At 45.5% G+C, this 19,335-nt stretch overlaps 1 protein-coding gene across 4 annotated transcripts in view; it reads right to left on the reverse strand.

The window, feature by feature from the left end:
- The window catches only part of NEDD4L (NEDD4 like E3 ubiquitin protein ligase), a 259,868-nt gene that overhangs the window by 180,017 nt on the left and 60,516 nt on the right, over nucleotides 1-19,335 (reverse strand). Inside the window, exon 1 of one of the 4 annotated variants that reach the window (XM_081881374.1) lies at nucleotides 10,100-10,162. The exons of the other annotated variants lie outside the window; for them this stretch is intronic. The gene's annotated coding sequence lies outside the window, so the exon portion shown is untranslated. Of the gene's footprint in view, nucleotides 1-10,099; nucleotides 10,163-19,335 lie in introns of those variants that run through there. 4 annotated transcript variants of the gene reach the window in all.

Genomic DNA, 19,335 nt, shown 5'->3' on the forward strand with positions numbered 1-19,335 from the left:
TACCTTTTAACCTTTACCATCATTATTTCCTGCAGGAGTGAATACCATGATTTAATTATTCACAATTAAGCAGTGCTTTTCCTTCCGCCTGCATATACAATTTTCCTGGATTATCAGCACACAGCAGCTCTGTAATTTTGGGGTGCTAGGGATAGCCTAATTGAAAGCAAAAGACCCAAGCCTAACTTCCAGCCCTTTTGCTAAAGCCTCTGACAAACGCAGCACGTTATGAACAGCTTGCCCTATAAACATCATCCCTCTTGGATGAACTTTCAACTCCTTTGGCACACTAACCGAGGCAGCGCGCGCGCACACACAAACACACACATGCCAGGGGCTGCTGCAAAAGTAAAGAAGAGCCGGGCCCTGTTTAAACCAGTTTTGCCATTGCACATATAAACTGCACCTTTATTTCTGCCGGGCAGCTTTCCAACAAAGCGTGACCACAAGCCTTAGCAACGGTAACCTAAGCCTGCTGTTGGACAGTCAAATGGCAGCACCTGAAAAAAAATGGAAGGAATTGCTCTGCCCTTGCCATACCTGCCTGGTTATAGACAAAGAAGTGACAGAGGAAAATGGTTTGCAGAATTTCAATTTTTTCAGTGGGGCTGACAATCAAGAAATCTCCATCATGGGTTTTCAAAACGAGGGCGCAGTTTCCTCAATTGTCCCTTATCTTTGCAAAACAAGGTTGTGCATGCCACCTTCATTTTTATTCAACCCTGGTGGACGTGTCTTCATGGCACATCGTGGGGCAGAGGGCTACACGAGGAAAAGGAAGCACAACAGGGCAGACATGGGCCCTTCCAATCAGTCTGACTGAACCGTTTGGAAGGCCTGCTGCCTCCTCCTAACAAACACCCCGCCAGCCCCACGCTGCATTGCAAGGCTGGGGTGTGGGATCGGACTCGCAAAACAATGCAGGACTGGCAGGGTGCAGCGTGAGGAGCAAAATGCGCCCTCAGAAAACTGTGCCCGGGGCAACAGCCCCCCCTCACCCTGCCCACACTACACCACTGCTTGAAGAGCTATTGCAGCCTCGGTCCTGTATACCTGAAGGAGCGTCTCCACCCCCATCATTCAGCGCCGAGGGCCTTCTGGCAGTTTCCTCATTGCAAGAAGTGAGGTTACAGGGAACCAGACAGAGGGCCTTCTCGGTAGTGGCACCCGCCCTGTGGAACACCCTCCCTTCAGATGTGAAGGAAATAAGCAGCTGTCCTATCTTTAAAAGACATCTGAAGGCAGCCCTGTTCAGGGAAGTTTTTAATATGTAATGCTGTACTGTTTTTAACACTTGATTGGGAGCCTCCCAGAGTGGCTGGGGAAACTCAGTCAGATGGGCGGGGTATAAATAATATATTATTATTATTATTATTATTATTATTATTATTATTGCTCAGTGGTAGAACACTGAGTTCATGGGTTCAAATCCAGGCATCTCCAGGTAGGGCTTGGAGAGATCCCTGTTTGAAATTCTGGAAAGCCACTCATAAGACGGTGTCCGTGATACTGAGCTAGATGGGCAACCATTTGACTCTGTAGAATGCAAGTTCCTATGTTTTAATGACTAGGGCTGGGCGATATCGGGTTTTCAACATCGCGATATATCACCAGCTAAACATCACAATATACCGATATATCGCAGTGTCTGAAGTAAGGATGGAGCCATTGGCTGGCTTCATGGTTTTTCTCACGTTGTGATTTTTTTCATCACACACACACACACACACACACACACACACACACCATGCTATATCAGCAGGTCACAAATTATGAAACTGATATCACAATATGGACTTCAAACCAGTTTTGGAGGATATATCAATATATCACCCAGCCCTATTGATGACCTTCAGGAAACTGGCACCCTTTTTATTCCCTATCTGGTGATGTTGGCACGGCTATTCCTGGTTGTCTTTGTATATATTTTACGTTTTAACTACTGTGACGTTTTAGCTGCCTAACAGCACCTCAAGGGCAAAACAAACAAACAGACCAAAAAACACACTCAAAAGTTACATGTCAAGAAGGACAAGGCCACAAACCACTGGCCGTCCTGTTCTTGGAAAATGTACCTTTCCAAATTGCCTTTATAAATGTGCACAGTCCCTGCAGGGATTTTATCGAAACAATCAGAACTTCTCTGAGCTGGTCGAGATCCCTCTTGATTACGCCTATTGTATGCCAAGGGCAAAGTGAACTTTCGCACCACATAGTAACACCGGTTTGCTTTGTGGGCACCGACTGGGTTGAAATAAATAAATGAATCTGGCACTTACAACTTCAGACCCAAAACACAATTAAACAAGATGGCGCTATAATGCCGCCTCAAGCAAAACAGCTCCATTGTTTCACCACAAGCCAGTGCAACTGTAGGACAAAAGAACTGTTCATATAGATACACAATTAGCATTTCTGTGGAAGGAAAGCAAGACCTTCACACACCTGGCTGTACACTCCAGCAATGTTGCCAGTCAATGGGGGGGGGGGGGATGAGGGGACACACGGAGAGAAGAAACCTGGCTGGCCAAGTTTCTGTGTTTTGGACCATTTGCAAGAAAAACAGGGGGCAAGGCTAGGGCCGGATTTAGGTTTGATGAGGCCCTAAGCTACTAAAGGTAATGGGGCCCTTTATATGTCCAGCTGCCCTTTGTCAACAACAAATTGCCGCTGTTTTTTGTGTTGAATATATGCTATATGGTAATTAATGGACCTAAAAGGTATTTAAAGCCATTTGCACATAAGAAAACATGTATTTTATCACACTCGTTTTATTTTGTTTTTTATCTTATATTTTGGAAATGTACATCCAGGGTTTTTTTCTTTACATAATTTTTTTTTTGGGGGGGGGCCAAGAGAGTGGGGCCCTAAGCTATAGCTTGTTTAGCATATATGTAAATCCGGCACTGGGCAAAGCTGTTTTCTCTTTTCACAGAGCTATTTTTCAGTTCAGGGGTGGGGAATCCACCCTTGTGGCAATCCACAAGGACAAGATGGGCTTGTACAACTTGTGAACCCACACAGCTGAACCTGATCCCAACCCTCCCATTTTTGTCTGTCCACCAAGAACTTGCTTAGTCACAGAATATGCCCCATCAAGCAGCAGTCAACATGGTGGCAGCCCCTTCCCCACCTTCCCTAGGGCTGCTTAAGTCTTGGGTGCGTTAGAAACTCAGATATATAAGCTAGGAACCAAATGGCTCCCTAAACCAGGGTTATAGTCACCAAAACAGAATGTCAAGTTGCCATATTGGGGTGGGCCAGGTGTCTCCAAAGTCCTATTTTTCAATACAACTTTTGGGTTCCTGAAATTCGTTCTGATAGGGCAAATAAAATATCACAGGTAGATTCTTCAGGGTGTGTTGATAATGTGAGAAAAGAGTCAAAGCTGAAGGATCTCCAGGCATGCACCTCCAGATGATGAAGATATCAGGCACCATCATGGCACCCGCACATCTGCACTTGGTGACAAGTGGCCTATACCCACGCGCAAAATACACCTGGTGAATTTCAAACATTGCTTGGGTGCCCTGAAGGACTGCAGTGGCCAGGGTGCCCAGCACAGAGAGTTTGGGAGCCATCATCCCCTGAAAGGACTGTCGCTCTTTACTGCATACCATTCAATTTGATTTTTTTTTTTTAGTACTTTCCAATGGTAAAGTATGGGTGCCTCAGCATAAAGGCAGCATACAAATGCATTAATAAATATAGCGTGGTCAGCCAGATGTGATGAAAACAAGTTTCCCTGGGCTGTCAGACATCAGGGTTTTTGTTTTTAAATAGAGCTTTGAATCAACATGAGCCAAGTGCGAAGTTGGGGGCAGTGCTGGGAGAGAACCACACTTAGAATTCAGCACATCTAAACACATTTCTCAGCTTAAGATTCGTTTTCCATTAACAGAAATGACTTCATGGCCCTCTTATGTAAAACCCCCACTCCTAGTTTCCCCCATTCCCGCCAAAAAAATAAAAGCCAGCTTTCTTCATTTCAACAGCCTGAGGAGAGGACGGGGACATTTTGTTATTGTTATTGCTAATGTTAACACAGGTTGGAGTCAGAAAACCTTGTGAACCTGCTGCTAGTCACCCAGAGACATGTGCCAGACACTTTCTGTCCTTACAGGGTGGCAGTAGGATCCGGCTGCCCCGTTTAGTAATTAAAGCTACGCCTGAAACAAGTCAGTGTCAAACAGGCCTCAGGAAGGTAGAAAGTTTGGAAGCCTGCCTTAGGTCACATCTATTCCGTAAATTTAAAGCACTCTGATACCACTTTTACCGTTGAGGAGAATCCTGGAAACTGTAGTTTAAGGATCCTGGATATTCTAGCTTGGTGAGGTCAGAACCCTTAACTGACTAGGATTTTTTGGATAAAGCTATGTCTAGTTTAGAGTGCTTTATGGCGTAGATGTGACTTAAGTCTCTCATTTCAACCAGTGAACTCAGAAAAGAGATTGTGTCACATAAGAACGCCTAAAATTTCGCGCTTATTGCTTTGTACAACCAGTGCTCAACATACATCTCCAAAAGGGCATTAAATGACATTCATTTCTGAGAGGACAAAGCTGACATGAAGCCTGCAGTTAGATCTCCTGTACATGAAAAGTGCCTGCATAAGAGAGAGAACTGGCTGTTGCTGCGTAAAGAGTAAAAGCAATTAAAAACAACAACAGAGAGATAGTCTCCAAAGCAATCTCTATCTCCTATTCACAAATACCTCAGGAGCACCACTTGGTCAGCTGGAAAGAGCTCTCTTCCCAAATACTCCCCGTCTATAATGCATAGAAGCTGCAGGCCTTCTACAATGTGGTGCTCTTGCCTCTAGAGTAGCAAGTCCTGTGATCACAAGTGTTTTCGTGTGCATCACATGCAGCGTGACGACAGCCTTACATTTTTATGTATATAGGAAGATATGGGAAGTCCCAAAGTTCCCTGATAAGAGTGTGCACTTTGCACACAGAAGGTCCCAGGTTCAAGCCCTTCTATCTCCAGTACAAGGGTCACATCTAGCAGCGAAGGGAAAGACCTCTTGTGAGCGGCAGAGCAGGGTGCACTAGAAGAAACAATGGCCTTTAAAATTATAAGGCAGTTCCCTATGTTCATACCTTCATTCATTAAACATGCAATTATTATATATATATATATATCTTCTTGTTCTGAAAGAAGAAATCATTGCACCGACAGAATTTTTAATAATAGTATTATGCAACCAACAACAACAATAGTATTATGCAACGCAACGAAGAATTAGTACCAGAGTTTGCTTATCTCCTCCCTACCAACTCATTTTCTTTTCTGCTATGTCTTTTTAGATCACTAATCTGTAAATTGCTCTGGGAGATGGTAGGGCTGAAGAGCAGCTGGGTATAAATTATTTAAAGAAATAAAATACTAATATGGAGGGGTGGGGAAAGAGATAAAATAGAAAGCTAAATCACCTTCCATGCAAAACAAGAGTACAGCATTGTTTCAAATAAAAAGATGGATATTTAGATCAGCTTTATGCTATATACGAATGAAATAAAGCTCAAGTCGTCTTCAGTAGAGAACACATTTACTGTGTGCTTCCCAATAAAAAATGCCTTCAGTTACCAGAATGTAACATGGGCTATCCCCATGAGACCAAAATGCCATATCCTGTCAGAAAGTCAAAAGAACAAGAAATAAAATGGTCTACCCTTTTATAGCATCACAGATCTGCAGTGGATCCAGATTCTTGTGCCTTCCATCCTCCTTCTCAGTAAATGTACACCTCGCTTTTTTCCAGTGGTTTAATGGTTAAAAATTTGCGTACTTTGGTTTCTTAAGATGGTTTCTTCAGACAGCGAATCAATAAAATGGGTCTGGTCATTTGGTGAGGGCAGCTCAGTTATTTCAAACCATTAATATAAATTACTCTTTCCAAGAAAGCATTTATGACAGGGCCCCAGGAATGTTTATCTCTGAAATTGCCCCATGGATCTGCTTTTTCCCAGCAATTAACAGCTGCTAATCTGTAAATGACTCCTGTGCAGTCAAGGATGAAGCAAAGCTGGAACAAGGCAAGGTGTAGCTCAGAAGGAGGAGGCCTTCTGGCCACTTGACTACCAAGTCTGGCAGTCCCCGGAGTTTCTACAGGGGATAAGGAATGTCACCTGACCTACTCTGGCCTCCCAGTGCTTGGTTCCTCCTCCAATTCTCTCCTTTTGCCAGAACTGGGTGGTGGTGCACAAGCCAGATCCTTAGGTTCATGACTTAGGTTGCCAGTTCAACACCAGCGTTGGCCGCAAACCCAACTAACAAAGATGCTTGTTTGATTGCATCTTACCTTGACTGCTTGCTCCTCGTCCTGCTTGCCTTGGATATTAACACAGTCACAGATTCTTCAGCAATGGGGACATGATCTTTGCTATTTTCCACTGACTGAACACCGTCATATACATGCAGCACCAAGAATTGAAACTTCAACTTCCCTCACCTCCAACTATTGAGTGCACTTATTGCGGAGACATTCCCCCACTTGCCAAATGCTGTTCTCATCAGGCCTGCCTACCTTGCCCCGACGTAAAAGCACAGGCGGGGAGTGTGTTTTTTAGCTGAGAGACGAGGAGCACATCCTTTTCCTACAACACGAAAGTACGCAGGCTGTGACTCAAACAACTGCCTGCTCCCTGTTTAAGGTGGAAAGGAAATATCCTAACACGGAAGTGCAGAATTTGATTTCAGAAGAGACCAGAGGGTTCCTCTAAGTTTTGCTGCGTGCAGGCAGAAGAGTAAGTAAAGGTAAAGGGACCCCTGACCATTAGGTCCAGTAGTGGCCGACTCTGGGGTTGCGACGCTCATCTCGCTTTACTGGCAGAGGGAGCCGGCGTACAGCTTCCGCGTCATGTGGCCAGCATGACTAAGCCGCTTCTGGAGAACCAGAGCAGTGCACGGAAAAGCCATTTACCTTCCCACCGGAGTGGTACCTATTTATCTACTTGCACTTTGACGTGCTTTCGAACTGCTGGGTTGGCAGGAGCAGGGATCGAGCAAATGGGAGCTCACCCCATCACAGGGATTCGAACCGTCAACCTTCTGATCGGCAAGTCCTAGGCTCTGTGGTTTAACCCACAGCGCCACCCGTGTCCCTAGGCAGAAGAGTAGCAGGGGTCAAAGGGAGCTTGTCTGCTCAGGTCTAAGACTTGGGTTTCTGCAAATAAGGATGTTGGGAAAGGACCATAGCTCAGTGGTAGAGCATTTTTTTGCATGCAGAAAGTCCCACAAAAGCACAAATTCATAGAATTGTAGAGATGGAATGGACCATGTGTGCTATGCAGGGATCTTTTGCCCAACGTGAGGCCTTTCCTTACTTGATCATTTTATGTGATATTTCGCACATATTTCAAAAGCCGCTTCTGGAAATCTAATGGAATCTAGCCAAGCTTTAGCACTCATTTCTGCACTAACCTCTTCCCATTAAATAACCCATTTGCAACCCAATCAACTTGGGAAATCGCAAGTGTCCTGCCATTTCCCCACGGTTTTCATGATCCCACTTCTGCCACTCGCCATTTGAAATCTGGAGCGGTATCCTTGCATACAGTTCTTCCCCACCATTTAAAAATTTGACACAACATGGCAGCGTGTCAACCCAAAAGCCAGTTTCCCATAACGCAACAGGTAAGACGGTGTAAAAGGAATGTTAGAAAACCAGGAAAAGAAGAGCTGGCATTATAAACCGGGAAAACTTAACACAATAAACCCCACGTCTGAACACAGCCTTGAGCTAGATGGGCCAAACATCTGATTCAATTTAAGTAAGGCAACTTCTTGTGTTCCTAGATAAGGCACACTCCCATTCTTACAACAATGCTATTCTATGCGCTGGCATTAGTGAGTCACAAGGCCAGGATCCAGAACAGAAGAGGCAGTTGATAGGACTCATGCTAGCAGCAAAAATAGCATTACCATCTAGCTGCACAGGCCATGATTTCTGAGTCATCATCGTAGAAACACTTAAGCTTTCATGAACCCTGATCAAAGAAAACTTTGCTTTCTTACAGCCCACAACTACTCTCACTAACTCTGAAGTTAACTTTCTGCCTTAAAAATAATAATAATACTGAAATCTCTTCCATGCTGATGAGCACCGCCAGGATTCACCACCCTAACATTCTCAACCATTACTGATGTGGCCAGCCTCTGCCATAAATAATATTCCTCATTTTCTGTGCCTGCCATCAGTTTTCATTCTCCCACCGCTTCCACTTAGGACGCCCACTCCACACAGCGCTGTGGAGTCCTGTAACGCAGCACATATTGCGCTGGTTAAAAAGAAAAAAGTAAGGAAAGCTGTGCAAGTCAAAACGCAGCCACCCCCTGTTCTGTTCCAAATCTAATACAGTCATACCTCGGATTACAGATGCTTTGGGTTGTACGATTTCTGGTTGTGCACCGCATCAAACCCGGAAGTACCGGAATGGGTTACTTCCGGGTTTCGGCGCCTGAGCATAAGCGCTAAATCGCGCTTTGCACATGCGCAGAAGCGCCGAATCGTGACCTGCATGTGCGCAGACGTGGCGCTGCAGGTTGCGGATGCTGCAGGTTGCAGACGTGCTTCCTGCACGGATCACGTTCACAACCCGAGCGTCCACTGTAGTAGTTAAGGGAACATTGAGAAAAATCAGATACAAAATAGAGTCCTTTGCAAACATAACAATACTAAATCTTCTATCTTAGCAGGCATTTCAAAGACGTTTTCTTTGTTTTTTTGCGATTAATTGAGTTTATCCACTGTGTGCTTTTTGCAATCTTTACACTTAGAAACTCCCGTGATTAAGGCGGTGGTTTTCAACCAGGGTGCCTTAAGTGATGGTTGGGGTGCCACAAGCAACACAGGCCTCTGTCCCTCTTTCCTTCCCTCCCTCCTCTGATGCCCTCTCGCATCTCTGCCTCCCAAAGGGTTGCATGGCTGTTTGCTGCAGCAGGAGCCCTGGCTACAAACCTCCCAGGTGCCTAAGGGACTGGCTAGGGGGTGCTGGTTGCCAGAAACTGAGTCAGCCTCAAAAAGGGGTGAGGGGCTGCCAGCTCTGCAGGCAAGGGGTGACATAACTGGGCTCCTGAGCCCCACAGGGGAGCCACAGAAGGAATGTAGTTGGTCAAGGGAGCCATGGACTCCAAAAAGGTTGAAAACCTCTGGATTAAGCAGTATTAAAGAGCAGCTACAATCAATAATCTGCAATGGCGCAGCTGGGGCCCTGCAGCCCAGAGCCACCCCACATAAGACATAAGAAACGAGTTTGCACTTTGCAGTTTTAGATATCTACTAAAGGTGGACACCCAGAAAGGTGAAAAGCAACAAGCGTAGAGGCCTGCAAACATGTATGCCAAGCAGATGTGCTTCTCAGGGGGAAGGGCTGTAATCCAGCGGCAGAAAATCCCAAATTGAAACTCCGGCAGCTCCAGTTAAGGCTAGGAATGCCCCCTGCCTGAAACCCCAGAGACAGCTGCCAGTCGTTTTAGACAATAATGAGCTTGATGGATCAAAGGTTTGGCTTGATACAAGATAGCTAAGTATGTCAGGAAGTTCTGAGTTTTTGAAAGTGCCTGTATACAGTGTGAAATGGCCCTTTAATCTAAAGGAGTTTGCACAGCAAGACTCTGCAAGGTTTCTATTCTTACACTTGGCAAAGGCAGCCTAACATTTTTAAAAAGAAAGAAAGGAAGGAAGAAATCCACCCTGGTTATATAAGCACTTGAAGCAAATGTCCTAGTTTTTATAACATATATAAAACCATCCTCAGAACGACAAGGCGATCTCACTGGAGCAATTCAGAACTGAGAACATTTCCTCTCAGCGAACACACTTAACTATGAACCACGACTTCTTCACCCGCAAAGTTTTGAGCAGCTCACCCGCCCCGCAGCAAACACACCTGCCAGTTGGCAAACAAGTAAATTTCGTGTCGGAAAAGCCAGGCAGGATTACGCCAGCGAAAGTGCATTAATGGTTTTGAAACTATAACCTGAAGCGCTCGTCTCTATATTGGCATGGGACTGAAGCTTCTCCCCCTATCAGTAGGCCTCTCTCTCTGCCCACCCAAAAAAATGGACAGAGCTTCTCTTCACCCTCTTTGCTTACCCTTCCCAAGCGTCGAGCCGCATCCAGCACCAGCCAGCGAGGCACGGAGAACTGAAGAGTGCCCTCGGAGTTCCGAGAGCTGCCACTCCCAAATCAACTTGAGAGCTGGGAGTTGAGCAACAGAAACCACTCCTACCCCCGAGATGGGTGTGCCACCTCTTCAGCAGCACTTGAAAATCCTGGAACCTGCCCTGGCACAGAACGAGGCCAGGTGCTTGAACAGAGAGCTACTGTGCTGCGGAATGAGAGCGTGCCCGATATTGAAAAGAGTACAAAAGTAGGCAATGCAATACCTGCTCTTGAAAAGTCACATGTGTGGGGTTTTTTTCCAGCGCCCTCCACTCCCAAAAAATCTCCTGTGCCTTTAATAGGGTGGCGCTGTGGGTTAAACCACAGAGCCTAGGGCTCGCCGATCAGAAGGTCGGCAGTTCGAATCCCCGCGACGGGGTGAGCTCCCGTTGCTCGGTCCCTGCTCCTGCCGACCTAGCAGTTCGAAAGCACGTCAAAGTGCAAGTAGATAAATAGGTACCTGTCCAGCAGGAAGGTAAACGGTGTTTCCGTGCGCTGCTCTGGTTTGCCAGAAGCGGCTTAGTCATGCTGGCCACATGACCCGGAATCTGTACGCCGGCTCCCTCGGCCAATAAAGCGAGATGAGCTCCGCAACCCCAGAGTCAGCCACGACTGGACCTAATGGTCAGGGGTCCCTTTACCTTTAATGTAGGAAACTGGGCAGAGTCAGACCGATGGTCCATCTAAGCTCAGTAATATCCAGCTGCAGCTCTCCAGGGTTTCAAACAGGAGGTGCTGAGGATGGAACCAGAGATACTCTATCGCTGAGTTAGTAATCCACAATTTAACCATCTGAAACTTTCCCCCATCCCTTCATTCTCCAGCTCCGTTGTTCAGTCCGGACAGTGAGATCCAGTTCCAAGGGCCCTCTGGAGATTTCCAGCACTGCGAGAAGTGATGTTACTTGGAAACACAGGCAGAGGGCCTTCTCGGAAGTGGTGCCCGCCCTCTGGAATGCCCTCACATCAGATGTCAAGGAGATAAACAACTATCTCACTTTTGGAAGACATCTGAAGGCAGCCCTGTTTAGGGAAGTTTTTAATGTTGGGTGTCTCATTGTGTTTTTCCATTTTGCTGGAAGCCTCGGTTTTAGAACGGTTTCCGTTTAAGAACGGACTTCGGGAACGGATTAAGTTCATAAACCGAGGTACCACTGTACTTTGCTTGGAGAATTTGCTCACCATTTTATTTGTTTCAATGAAGATACTGCCCTACTGTGTGTTCTGGATTCTGCTCCCGACCCATGGACCAGCACTACTGCCTATGTCTTTTGTATACAGTGGTACCTCGGGTTACAAACCCTTGGGTTACAAACACTACAGGTTACAGACTCCGCTATCCCGGAAGTAGTACCTCGGGTTAAGAACTTTGCCTCAGGATGAGAACAGAAATCGCGTGCTGGCGGCACGGCAGCAGCAGTAGGCCCCATCAGCTACAGTGGTGCTTCAGGTTAAGAGTGATTTCTGGTTAAGAACAGACCTCCGGGATGAATTAAGTTCATAACCAGAAGTACCACTGTATTTCGGGAAACATTAATGTTGCTATTTTGTACTGTCATGCCTGCGTCAGACTTGCAGGATGGATTCCAGACGCCCAGCATTAATATCCAACCAGCCCTGAGCATTCTTATGCAAAGGCACAGATGTATTTGCCCGCGCTCTGGCCAATTATTAATCAGATATTCATGCAAACAGCCTTAACAAACCAAGGCGGGAACTGCTGCTTGTGGGCTCCAGGCCCATAATTCTGTTTCCGCAGCTCGGCTTTGCTCTGAATAGAAATAATTCATGCCAGTTTGGCGTTTTCTATGGGACTACAAGATGCAATTTGGGTTAAAACTCCTAAAGGTGACAGAGACACACCTGCAAACAGTTGCTTGCACGGAAGGCTGGATTGCAGTTTGCCCATGAATGGAGGCAAATTCAATACAGTGGTACCTCGGAACTCGAATGGCTTCGTTCTTGAACGTTTTCAGCTCCCGAACGCCGAAAACTCAGAAGTAAGTGCTCTGGTTTTCAAAAGTTCCTCAGAACACAAGGCTTATGCTGTGCAAAAACCTAGCTGTTGGCCAATTGGAAGCCATGCCTCAGAACTCAAACGTTTCGGAAGTCAAACGGTCTTCTGGAACGGGTTACGTTCGAGTTCTGGGGTACCACTGTACTTGCATGTAGAGAAAGAGGCAGAGAAAGCCAATCTCTACTCTCTCAAGCTATCAGAGTTTTTGGTTGCAACCTTCCTTGCCTAACATAGTCAAACCTTGGTTGTTGAATGTAATCCATTCAGCAAGACTGTTGGACAACTGAGGCATGGCTTCCAATTGGTTGCAAGAGCTTCTTGCACTCAAGCAGAAGCTCCTTCGGATGTTCGAGTTCCAAGGAACATTTGAAAACCGGAGTATTTACTTCTGGGTTTTCAGCATTCGGGAGCTGAAACGTTCAAAAACAGAGCTGTTCAAGAACCGAGGTTTGACTGTAAACAGAGCTGCTGCTAAGGGAAAGCCCAGGAGCCCTGAACCATAGAACTGTTGTGTTGGCCCCCAGATCTCACCTCCTTTCCTCCACTTTCTTTTAAACATTTTAAAAAATAATTATCTGCTTACAGAGTTGCTGGGCAAATTGCAAAGACCATGCCGGTGAGATCCCAGCCAACCCCCAATTTAAATCGCTCAGGCACATAAAATCAGCATGCACACAGCACATGCACATTTTATGTAAATCCACGCTGTGGGTCTGTGCTTTGGTCTTTAAAGTGCTTAGTAATGCCCTCACGTTATAAGGCAACTGCCACTCTAAGGCTGCAGGGAGGCTGCACAAGCAACATGCAACTGCAGGCATGGAGAGGTAATCTGCCTCTGTTCTGGTCTTTGAGCCAGCCTTTCCTAAAACAGTCAAGGAAGCGGACAAAAACACAACCATAGCAAGAACTAAAATCCTGTCTCCATGTGGTTCGGTATCCTCAGCCTGCAGTTTAAAAGGTAAAGGGACCCCTGACTGTTATGTCCAGTCGCAGACGACTCTGGGGTTGCGGCGCTCATCTCTCTTTATTGGCCGAGGGAGCTGGTGTACAGCTTCCGGGTCATGTGGCCAGCATGATTAAGCCGCTTCTGGCGAACCAGAGCAGCGCACGGAAATGCTGTTTACCTTCCCACCTATTTATCTACTTGCACTTTGACGTGCTTTCGAACTGCTAGGTTAGCAGGAGCAGGGACCGAGCAATGGGAGCTCACCCCATCAAGGAGATTCGAACTGCCGACCTTCTGATCAGCAAGCCCTAGGCTCTGTGGTTTAGACCATAGCGCCACCCGCGTCCCTCAGCCTGCAGTTAACTGTAGCCAAAAGCTGCTTTTTGGAAATAAGTCCAGAAGGACCCCATAATCTATACTTCCCACCCATTGCAGCTCCAATCCAGCCTTGCTAATCCTTCTATCCTTCTATCCTTTTTAACAGGAGGTAAAGGTCAGTCTGAAGAAATGAAATACCCAAGGCTTAGGTGCAAGCTGGAGAGCAGGACAAAACAGACAAATGTCATGTAACACAGCTCAGTCGTGATAGTGTGAGACTCGTAATCCCAGGGTTGTGGATTCAAGTCCTACATTGGGCGAAAGATTCCAGCTTTGCAGGGGGGTGGACTAGATTGACCCCCGTGGTCCCTTCACATTTCTATGATTCTAACATATTGCATACCCTCCAAGTGTCCCATTTTAAGCGAGACTTCCCGCCCTGGCTTCTGATCCCACAGCGCGGGACCAAAAGATGGGTGGTTGTTTTTTTATTCTGTACTGTGGTGTGAGTCAGTTGGCTCACACCAGAATACAGGACTTAAAAAAAACACAAAGAGGGAATTCCCCTGTTGCAGGTGAGTGACGGGGTTGGCAGGATTGGGGTGTGTGCCCTGATTTGCCCTCTTGAAATTTGGAAGGGTATGATAGAGTAATTATAATAATTGTATTATTATTATTACTACTATTATTCGAAACAAAATAAAAAATTCCTTCCAGTAGCACCTTAGAGACCAACTAAGTTTGTTATTGGTATTAGCTTTTGTGTTGTTGTTATTATTACTACTACTACTACTACAACTGAAGGAGGTGAGGACAGGTGACCCCACCTAGGCCCGAAGTCACCCCCCCTCAACCAGGCCTCAAAACTGTCCAAAATTCCTTCTGTCTTCTAAAAAATCCAAAACAGCTTTTCTCTGCTCTTCTCTGCTTTTCTCACAAGATGCATAGGAAAAACGTTATTCTTTTATTCAAAAAGAATAAGGCTTCCAAAGGCTAATGAATAGGCTCTGTCATTGCCAAGAATACTCAAGCCTGAGAACTGACTTTTATCTCATTCAGTTGCAACATCTTGGACATGCTGAACCGCGAGACTCCTCGACCCCCTTGGCTTCTCACCCCCCCCCCTTCCCAAAGACAGGAGCTTTCTGTACATGCTCAAGGAAACTCAACATGGGGCAGGACTCCTGAGGGAGGAGAAAGGGGAGGGAACTGGAAGGGGAATATATACTCTGTGCAAATGACTGTGAACCTGTGCTTGTTTGTGAGTTATCACACTTGCTCCTTCTACCAGTTCATGGATGGTAGAAATAAAGCTTTTTCTCCGAACTATTCTTTGAGTGTCTGTTGACTCCCACTCCCTTTCCCGGGCACAATATTTTTTCCCACCCGAGGGCAAAGCCTCATAAGGCTACACTACTATTATTATTTTTCCCGCTTGGAATGATTCGGCATGGTTTCAAGACGGCAGAGGAAAAGCCAGATTGCAGCTTGCTCAGAGGCTTGGTGAGGGCAGCAAGCCAGGCAGAGCGGTACTGTTGCAGCTTTTCACTGGCCCGTGTACTGCCAGTTTAGCACAGTGAAACCACCCCTCATAATCCTGACGGGAGAATGAAAAAAAACCAAAACCAGACACTGATCAGCAGTTGCCAGCTGAAACAGTTGTCAAAGCACACACACACACAAGCAACTGTTCCTGACCAAGAGAAGTGAGAACTTGGGATTTTATCAGAATTGCCCGCAGAAGCTTAACTTCTTCCAGATGTTGCTAATTACTCCCCACGGAGACTATGGGCAACTCCCGTTTTATTCTGCTAGAATCACATATTTGTCTTTTGGGGTCTGTGGACATGGGGGGAGAGGGGAATGTTCCTCAAACGCAGAAATAGTTATGGCTTTTCTAGTAAAAGGAACGAACTCTCCTTTGAGGTCCATCTAAGTGCCATGCAGAAGCCCAGTCCAACGGGCAGATCATTCCCTTAAAAACAGTATCGTTCATAATTTTGGCACAGCTCAGTTAAATACGATCCCTTCATTTCTTCCGTAGAAACAATTGAAGTCTTTGGTGCATACTAATAAGCTCTTAATCTTTATTTATTTTATTTTATTTTAATCCTCTCAGCTACGCTATGTAAACAGACACAAGAGCAATAAGAAAAAAACACTTTCCTCACTCATAACCAATTGAGCAGGAGAACAACTTCCATTGTTGGCTTTTGAGACACGTGCCTTGGCAAAAAGTTTCATTAACTCTCTATTAAGCTGTTAAAGCAGTCAACTTCTGTGAAAAATCAACAGCCAACTAATTACCGTATTTTTCGCTCTATAAGATGCACCAGACCACAAGACACACCTAGTTTTTGGAGGAGGAAAACAAGAAAAAAAATATTCTGAATCTCAGAAGCCAGAACAGCAAGAGGGATCTCTGCTCAGTGAAAGCAGCAATCCCTCTTGCTGTTCTGGCTTCTGGGATAGCTGCGCAGCCTGCATTCACTCCATAAGACGCACACACATTTCCCCTTACTTTTTAGGAGGGAAAAAGTGAGTCTTACAGAGCAAAAAATACAGTAATTAGAAAAATGTATTACGCTGAAGTACATCATGCAACGCAGCTCAAAATGGGATCCAGACCTAAAATTCGGTTCCATTTCAGATCAAGTCCATTCTGGCCTTTGCTAATCTAGTGGCCTCCAGAGGTGATCAGGACTTCAAATCCCATCAGCACCAGCCAGCAATGATGGGAGTTGTAGTCCAAAAACATCTGGTAAGGGGTACCAGACTGAAGCATTCTTGCTTATTCTTATATGCAATAGTCTTCAACCATTAACAGGGGCTTCAGCCATTAGCAGAGGTCTTCATCTGGAAAAACAGAGGAACTGGAGTTTAAATCCATTTCTGCCCCCAGATCTCAGTGTATAGGATGCATGTCTGCTCAGAAAGCACTCTTCCTGATCATGTTGCATACTCCAAGCAGTCAGCCCCAACACTGGAAACATGATTTGCCCCAAGCCCATGTTGATAACAGTAGCGTATTTTGAGGCACCCTTGAAGAGATCCACAAGAAATTCTCTTTTGAGGACGTTAAGTGTCTAGTCCTCATGAGATGCGGTGGGGTGTGGGGCACAATGCAAGAAATATTTTTAAGTTGTTGAAATAAATAGTATGCTTTTAAATTTAGGATTACAGGCACACAAGATCTCGGGCCAAACTGAAATTAAAAGGAGTTAATTAAAAAGAAAAAGGAAATGTAGGAGAGAAAAAAGAAGAGAGAGAAATCTACAACACTTTTGCTGTCAGCCTTTGGCACCAGATTGGGACACGGGTGGCGCTGTGGTCTAAACCACTAAGCCTCTTGGGTTTGCCGATCGGAAGGTCGGTGGTTCAAATCCCCACAACGGAGTGAGCTCCCGTCGCTCTGTCCCAGCTCCTGCCAACCTAGCAGTTCAAAAGCACACCAGTGCAAGTAGATAAATAAGTACTGCCGTGGCAGGAAGGTAAACGGCATTTTCGTGTGCTCTGACACTCGTCACGATCCTCCATGCACCAGAAGCGGTTTCGTCATGCTGGCCACATGACCCGGAAAAGCTGTCTGTGGACGAACGCCGGCTCCCTCGGCCTGAAAGCGAGATGAGCACTGCAGCCTCATAGTTGCCTTTGACTGGACTTAACCGTCCAGGGGTCCTTTGCCTTTTCACCTTTTACCAGACCTGCACAAACAGAAAACCCAACAGCGCCCAACAGCATATAACACTTGTGCTCAGAGATCTGCACTGATTGCTGATCTGCTACCGGGCCAAGTTAAAGTTATTAGTAAATAAAGCCCGTAATAATTGGAACCATTTTACTTATGAGATGCCCTTACCAAAAATGTGTCCACTCAACTGCTTTAATCAGTGGAACTGACATTTTTACAGGTGTCAAATAATACCTGCAACACATTGGAGAAAACTCGATCGTTTAGTGTAATGGCAGCAGCACATTGGAACTTATTGATATCAGACCTGCGTCTTCACTGTATTTTTTTGTGGTGCCCGCTGAACACATTCTTATTTAGACAAGCCTACCCACATGTTTAGAAAACCTGTATGAGTTTTAATTTGCTTTAGCCTATTCTATTGTGATTTTAACTTTTCATATATTTTAAACTATGATCGTAAATATATATATATATATGACAGGCCTAGACAGCATCTTGAGAAGTAGAGACATCATCTTGCCAACAAAGGTTTGTATAGTTAAATCTATGGTTTTCCCAGTAGTGATGTATGGAAGTGAGAGCTGGACCATCAAGAAGGCTGATCGCCGAAGAATTGATGCTTTTGAATTCTGGTGCTGGAGGAGACTCTTGAGAGTCCCATGGACTGCAAGAAGATCAAACCTCTCCATTCTGAAGGAAATCAGCCCTGAGTGCTCACTGGAAGGACAGATTATGAAGCTGAGGCTCCAGTACTTTGGCCACCTCATGAGAAGAGAAGACTCCCTGGAGAAGACCCTGATGTTGGGAAAGATGGAGGGCACAAGGAGAAGGGGACGACAGAGGGCGAGATGGTTGGACAGTGTTTTCGAGGTTACCAGCATGAGTCTGACCAAACTGCGGGAGGCAGTGGAGGACAGGAGTGCCTGGCGTTCTCTGGTCCATGGGGTCACGAAGAGTCGGACACGACTAAACGACTAAACGACTAAACAACAACAACAACAATATATATATATATATATATATGCTTTCGTAGATTTTCACGGGTACAGGAATGCAGGTTTTGGTGTCCTCGGGTGTCTTCCCGTGTAAAAGTTGGGGTGTCTAGGCGACGTTTCGACGAGGTCTCACTCGTCATCTTCAGGCTGGTGCTTTCGGCTTCTTGTTACTGGAACAGAGCTGGATCTCAGTGTTTGAGTTCCTATAAATACTGTAGAGGGGGTGTGGTGTATAGCCTCCAATGTTCTGGGCAGAGAGGAAGTTCCCAGGCTAGTGTGCCTTTTCTTCTTTTGTTCCTTAATTACTTGAGAGATATCTTGAGTGATTTCTTGAGTGATATCCTGAGTACCACTTAGGTGGGTCATTAGGTGTGGATTAGTTGTTAAAGTCTTTGTGTCTTGACCTCTTGAACTTTGTGAAGAGTTTTCCTGAGAAGATGGCTGTACTGTACTTTGTTGTGCTCTGGCAAAGACTTTAACAACTAATCCACACCTAATGACCCACCTAAGTGGTACTCAGGATATCACTCAAGAAATCACTCAAGATATCTCTCAAGTAATTAAGGAACAAAAGAAGAAAAGGCACACTAGCCTGGGAACTTCCTCTCTGCCCAGAACATTGGAGGCTATACACCACACCCCCTCTACAGTATTTATAGGAACTCAAACACTGAGATCCAGCTCTGTTCCAGTAACAAGAAGCCGAAAGCACCAGCCTGAAGATGACGAGTGAGACCTCGTCGAAACGTCGCCTAGACACCCCAACTTTTACACGGGAAGACACCCGAGGACACCAAAACCTGCATATATATATATATATATATATATATATATATATATATATGATCATTTTATGGTTGAATCTTTTTTGTAAACTGATACAGTGGTACCTCGGGTTAAGTACTTAATTCGTTCCGGAGGTCCGTTCTTAACCTGAAACTGTTCTTAACCTGAAGCACTTTAGCTAATGGGGTCTCCTGCTGCTGCCGCGCCGCCAGAGCACAATTTCTGTTCTCATCCTGAAGCAAGGTTCTTAACATGAAGCACTATTTCTGAGTTGGTGGAGTCTGTAACCTGAAGCGTATGTAACCTGAAGCGTATGTAACCCGAGATACCACTGTATATAAATTCTGTTAAAGAAACAAACGAACAAATCAAACCAAATTCAGTCCTCCAGCCAAGAACTGTGACCTGCAAA

This window comes from Podarcis erhardii (assembly GCF_964252035.2).
Source record: "Podarcis erhardii genome assembly, chromosome: 11".
NCBI lineage: Eukaryota > Metazoa > Chordata > Lepidosauria > Squamata > Lacertidae > Podarcis > Podarcis erhardii.